Source organism: Ptychodera flava, chromosome 22, assembly GCF_041260155.1.
Source record: "Ptychodera flava strain L36383 chromosome 22, AS_Pfla_20210202, whole genome shotgun sequence".
Classification (NCBI taxonomy): Eukaryota; Metazoa; Hemichordata; class Enteropneusta; family Ptychoderidae; genus Ptychodera; species Ptychodera flava.
In genome coordinates this window covers 24144241-24151307 of record NC_091949.1, presented here as the reverse complement: position 1 = coordinate 24151307, position 7067 = coordinate 24144241, and positions in this window count along the sequence as shown.

Here is a 7067-nt window from a genome sequence, read left to right as displayed (position 1 = left end):
GTGATTCGAGCTGAAAGCTACGTTCATTAATGGAAGACAAACGTACAGGGCAAGATCTTTTGCAAATTCGACGACATAAAAAGTGAAGGTTTCAGCAGCAGTCTAATTTGTCGCTATGCACAGTTTCCAAACCCATGTACCGAATCGTCAATAAAGTTTCGCTAATGTACAAAGAGTCTCTTTCGTAAATCTGTTATTATGGAATTCTTGTATGTGTGACTTCCATAGCGACATCATATATATATATATATATATATATATATATATATATATATATATATATATATATATATATATATATATATATATATATATATATATATATATATCAAATATATATAGAGAGTGAGAGATGTATATACGTATGTATGTATGTATGTATGTATGTATGTATGTATGTATGTATGTATGTATGTATGTATGTATGTATGTTTGTATGTATGTATGTATGTATGTATGTATGTATGTATGTATGTATGTATGTATGTATGTATGTATGTATGTATGTATGTATGTATGTATGTATGTATGTATGTATGTATGTATGTATGTATGTATGTATGTATGTATGTGTGTGTATGTGTGTATGTATGTATGTATGTATGTATGTATGTATGTATGTATGTATGTGTGTATGTGTGTGTATGTATGTATGTATGTATGTATGTATGTATGTATGTATGTATGTATGTATGTATGTATGTATGTATGTATGTATGTATGTATGTATGTATGTATGTATGTATGTATGTATGTATGTATGTATGTATGTATGTATGTATGTATGTATGTATGTATGTATGTATGTATGTATGTATGTATGTATGTATGTATGTATGTATGTATGTATACACTTACATATATACACGTATTACACACATCAGACTAAGTTTGACTGCTCCTTTCAATAAGTTGCTTACAGACGAGCGAACTGTGTTCAGGAGATCAGAGGGTTCTAACCGTCACGTTTCCGTGCCAACAACATTAATACGAATGTTATAATTAATTAATGTCAGTCTGCATATTTCATATAAATATTGATTTACTTACGTGTATGTTTTTACACATTACACAGAAGCATAGGATAAGAAGCATTTGTACATTTTCGTTTCGTTTCTGTTTGGAAGGAGTACACTTTGTACGGAACAATTTACAGAATAATGCCCACAGATTTCAATCTTAATGTGACATACCCAAGATATAATCAAAGGATATTTATGTGAGAGATTTCCAATTTCTCTATGAACCATTTGAAAACACAGAAAAAACAACCATACAATGAAAACTCGTCGATTGAAATATCTATCTTTATCATCATTTACGGGAGCTTCCCGGGATATCGCATACACAAGCTTGTGGAAAAATTACCTTTATCGGGTTTAATCCTTTTCGAGCCACTCAACACGTTGGCCACTCCGGAGATCTATAAGTAGATTGTGTAAATTACCCCTGGCAAGAAAAATCATTACTTTTACTCAAAATGATAACTTTGAAGGAACACGCAAGCCTTGCTGTAGGCGGGAACGGGTCATGGTAGCTTTCGCGTTATGTCTTTCTCAGAGTCAAATTCATATTGTTGGTCGTTTTTAATCGCAAGCGAGACGCGTGTCGAGGCACGCATGGAAAGTTTCAACCGGGGAAGTTTCAAGTTTTCTTTAACAGTGATAATCTAAAGGTTACGCGTATCTCAAGGTGGTCTCGCCTGATCTTCGACCCCTTCCGTCAAACTTTAGGTGTCTGATTTGTTGAGCCTCAATGCCCGCCAAATCTCGTCAAATATACGAAGTATTTAGGCAATGAAATATTAATGACTTATCGAATCATCGATATCTCTCTTCATGAATAATTCAGGCGACGTGATCCCATACGTTATGAAAAATTTATCAACACCCCAAGAAATTGTTGTCTGCAACAAGAAGACGCTGGCGGGATACGGCAACACAGACATTCTTTTTGACGCATTTCGCTTGATAGAAGCTTTTGCCTGCGTCAAAACATCAACGGCGTCCTTTGTGGCGGAAATCGCCAATTTCCTGTAATTTTAGGCAAGATATTTCGAAATTGAAGGGCCGGTGGAACATTCACAAATTGAAAACGGCGAGAGAATTTGACAAATTTCCTTCGCTTGGCAAGAACAAACGGACATAATGACACGCAAAGCACATAGCCCTGGGTGCCTTCATGACGTCACACGCTACAAATGACGGGATTTGTCCAGTGGAAAGCGACTCCAATATGCTGATTATTTTGACTCGAAAATATGGCGCTTAAATAAGAAGAACATTTTCCAAGCAGTATGAAAAAGTCACCTAAAGTACAAGATACATATTAAATAAAATCAGTTCAGCGTAACCCAATAGACAGCCCAAGAAAAGTATTATCGCTATTGTTTGTGATCACTTGGACTCCCACTTTCACGTGGCATTGAAAAGCTTTCTCAAACAACAGAATGAAGACTAACACCGGTTACGGACAGCAGTAGAGTGAAATTTTCAACTTTGATTCCAGTCATCGATTTTACATGCGTAATAAATGAAAAATTTTGTTCGTTCTGAAATTTCTTAGTTTGAATGATTTGCAGCGAGTACTGGTACAAGAAAAATATGTCCAGATTTTCCTTCTGTCGGTCGGAAAATTTTTAGAATCACGCTTTCAGCGCAATCTAAACCGAACAGAGTGCTAAAACAACAAGGGTCAGGTCATAAGCACACACCCCTTCAGAGCAAATGGTGCATTCCAGATTTTGGAGTTGATGTCGTCTGCCCTTGATTTTCCCGCTCCTTTTTTTCACTACGCTGTAATCCGTAATTTCAAGCTATCAATTTTTCACGAAGCAATGATTCTATCCCCGCAGATAATTGTATTAGAGTCAAATTACTGTTGAATAAATTCAATTAAATTAGTGCATGCCGGATGAAATGTAGCGCGCAATTGAACGGCCGGTAACATCGAGATTACCGCGGCGGGTTCCTTCGTTCAGTCCGGTTCGATGGAGGAAAATCAGTATTTGTTTGCCTACAGGCACTTTTCTAATGTTCTGCGCGTGCGCAGAGGAATGCCAAGATTACCACTCATCATGTTTTATTGCATTCAACTGAAATCATAAATTGACATGAGTAAAGTCTAATATTTGATATTTGAGCGATGGGATCGGGTTAAACGAAGCAGCTTAAGCAAATATTTTGAGTTTAAATCTTGGAAGTTTGACGGTTGACAAAAAAGAAAGACTTCACAGAGATCCTTCCACGTTAATCATGACATTATCGAATAAGGTTAGCATTCTGTAGATGACGCTTTGTTATTTAATGACACGACCTCTGTAATTTTTTTAATCCTGTTTGGTTCATCTTACTTTGGATTTTCAGCCAAGGGATTTTGGGGGAGAGAGAGAGAGAGAGAGAGAGAGAGAGAGAGAGAGAGAGAGAGAGAGAGAGAGAGAGAGAGAGAGAGAGAGAGAGAGAGAGAGAGAGAGAGAGAGAGAGAGAGAGAGAGAGAGAGAGAGAGAGAGAGAGAGAGAGACAGAGAGAGAGAGAGAGAGAGAGAGAGACAGACAGTGACAGAGACAGAGACTTGCGGTAGGCTGATGGGAAGAACGACAAGTTGACATCCAGTAGGTTAGAAATAACAATGACGAAAGGAGACTGGATGAAGACAGAAATTTAGGAAAACTTCACTTAGCGAAGAGAATTTATGAAAATAGGCAAAAATGGCCTCTCCGCGGAAGTGATCCGTCCATCCACCACCATTGAACTGGCAAACACGTGTAAAGGGTATCGAAACTAAAAGTTAACGGTGACCTCCAATCATGACAATCGATTATTCAGTTGGTCTTCAGGGAAGTTCACCAAATTACATATGAGTAATCTTATAACGTTGGCCCAGCAAAGCTTCACCATCAGTGCTGTGACCCAGCCTAAGGGAGGGTCTATTGTTAGTATTAGCAAGGAGGTAAGAGCGATGGGATATTTTAGGAGAGGCGCCAGATTAAAGCTTAGGAAAGTCTGAACGAAAGATTGGAGTAAAAGCGACTGTACGATAATAGTATTCCAGATTTTTGGTTGCTGAAACAGAGAAGAGAATGCGCATTGACTCAACACCGTTAAATCCTTCTTAAAGTAAAACATCAGTATGGGATATTAGCGTGGCATACAGAATTCTATCCTGGGGGAGGGGTTCCGTAAAACTTGATAACGAACTTTCCATCTATATGCACTGAATAAAACTAGCAATTAAAGAGCTGTCCATCTATATGCACAGAATAACACTCAAGATATTAAAGATGTCATGTGCTTGGAATGCCATGATTGTAAAAATAACTGGAGAACATTACTACCGACATTAGTTTATTTCAGTTTATTTGAGTAAGTCCACTTTGATTCGTGTAAGAAGTTTAATACTTGTGTTTTAGTGAATTAGATGCAATGAGTGAAAGATAACCTGTGTCGCGTCCCAAGCCATACTGTTAGGCATGACGTTTGAATCTTCGCATGACGCAATTTTCGGAACGCACTAAAAATTACGTCATCATGTGTACAATATGTAAGGCAGTATCTTTTCCCGCTGAGCAGAAAAAAAATAGTGGCTTCGTTAGATAATGTCAAGTAATGGCGACCTGGTCCCTGTCACCGAGAACGTCGATATTGCACTGGATTGGTATCTTTTACACTTTCTGGTGAAATTCTACACTCTGTCACGATTTTTCTGATCCCTTTGCATTGAAAAGTGAAGCCACATACTTTACAATGGCGGAAACGTTTCAAGGAAGTCGCCATAGTGGATCGCTGTAGGTTGTCGCTACCTTTAAAAACTTACCATCAAAGATATTTTTTATCAAACCGACCGTCCATTTAAAACCTCTCTTTACGTCACCTTGGCTCTTTGAATCAGGTGCCACGAGAGTCGGTGGATCAACTTTTGTCGATGTGTGCGACGAGAAAAAGAAGCGCGGTATACCATAGCGAGATGACAGATGTGGTGACAAGTTGCCGCCGCGCGATAATTTCTCGCCTTACAAAGCTTCACTACTAGACATGCGCAGTAAATAACGATAATGGCGTGCTGTTCCCCCGTCGTCTTGGGAATCATAAACGGTGTATCTATACAATCTAAAAGCCAGTGACAATAAATTTTCATTCTTGGATGAGCTCATTTGAGACGCCTTACTTATGATAAATATAACTAGTGACCAACAGGCAGTAGGTTAAGCGGTGTTTAACTCCCGGCTGACGCCCATTTTGCTGCGAATACAAAGGCTTGACATCGCAACCTTTGCCTTGGGTAAGGCAAACTCAAGCCGGGCCGTTTCGAACATTCGCAACGTATGTGAATAGTGTTTTCCTCCTCCTTGGCTGACATTCAAACAGTCATTGCGTCCGTTTTCCTTCACAATTTTAGCGGGCTAAATTTGCAGTGTTGATAATTAGAGTATTTTGTTCTAACCAAACAAAACACTTTTGACGGTCAAGATGCTGTATTGATCGTTGTTTTTGATCGAACAATGAAAATGCTATAAGATTACGAAGTGGAGAGATACATCAAAAGGCTGGCGGGATAAAGTCATTTTAAAATTTTGACAAATTCAAAACAAGTGTACTGCGAAATCAGTCTTTATCAATGCCCGAGTTTTACAAACAGGAACCACGGGAAAACGATTAATGTTTTGTGAAACAAATCTCAAAGAGGGAAGCTGAACTGTACATAACAGCTGAGGCAGCATTCAATATTTACGACCGGGGGGCCTCACTGAAAGCAACAGGAATTATAATAAGCACAATGTACGATGCACGTCCCCTGTGTGTGTGTCTCTCTCTCTCTCTCTCTCTCTCTCTCTCTCTCTCTCTCTCTCTCTCTCCTCTCTCTCTCTCTCTCTCTCTCTCTCTCTCCTCTCTCTCTCTCTCTCTCTCCCCCCTCTCTCTCTCTCACCTCTCCTTACCCCTTAGTACCGCTTTGTGAAGTTTGGTCGTTGGCTAGGTCGTGTCTTGTCGCAAGTGGGACCTGTGCCCGCGTTTTGTAAAAAATGACGCCATCGAGTAATCCGTATTGCTTCCTACCTTCTGTCTTTCAAGTTTTCTCTCATAACAGACACAGAGGAACATAGACAGAGTCGCAACGCTTGCATGCCTTTTGTTCCATGGCCGTCTCGGTAGACTATTGGCTTTTCATATTAAAATGAGCTCCAAAGGTGTTAAACCTTTTGGAGGCTTTGTTCGTGGTTGATAATTACACGAGATTATGCGAAAAATACGACGAGATGGCATCGTACTGCCAGTCGCGTAGCAACCATAGTTACTTTGTGAGCTCTCAGGCCAGAAACACTGCTTCACGCCAATCAAAACATAACACGCCAGCAGTTTCATAAACATGTCCTTTCTTGACGCACGTGTAAAAGACGGTATGACTGACCGAAAACCATTGAGTAAAACCAGACAGTATCGATAAAAGACTTTCCAATTTGGTTCAAACACACTTATTATATATTCATAAAAATATGAGAGGACTTTTTAAAACGGTAAAATTCATTTTCCTGAAGCTCAAAACACTCCTGTTTTCGCCAGCACGTCAATTCTGCTCAGCCCCACACGACAACAACAACACAAACTTTGCCGAACATACTTTCGCTTAACAATTGGCGAAAATCCGAAATTACCAAAGGATTCATGGTCGGCACTCTTCGGAAAAGAGAGGCGAGAGCAACCTGAAGCGAGGCGAACATGGATGGGTTACGTAACCGTTTCACGCCTTAAACAATACCCGTTGCGACTCGGTCTATGTTTCTCTATGTAACAGATAAGTGCCCATCCCCGTTATCATACCTGCTGCTTTAAAACTAAGGTAAAATGTACCTCTTGGACAGATTTTCGTACTCTCAGTTTTTTTTTTCAATGATGTCCTGGTCCAACACCGGGGGGAGGGGGGGGGGCTCTCATTATAAAACTCTTGGCGTAAAAAGAATTTTCAGCTCTCAGATTTCGTAACACAGGGATGGCAGCCATTTGAATTTCAAATATCAGCAAATGTTCGGCACTTTGTTTCTGTGGTACCAAACATTGCACAGTGACCCCTGATTT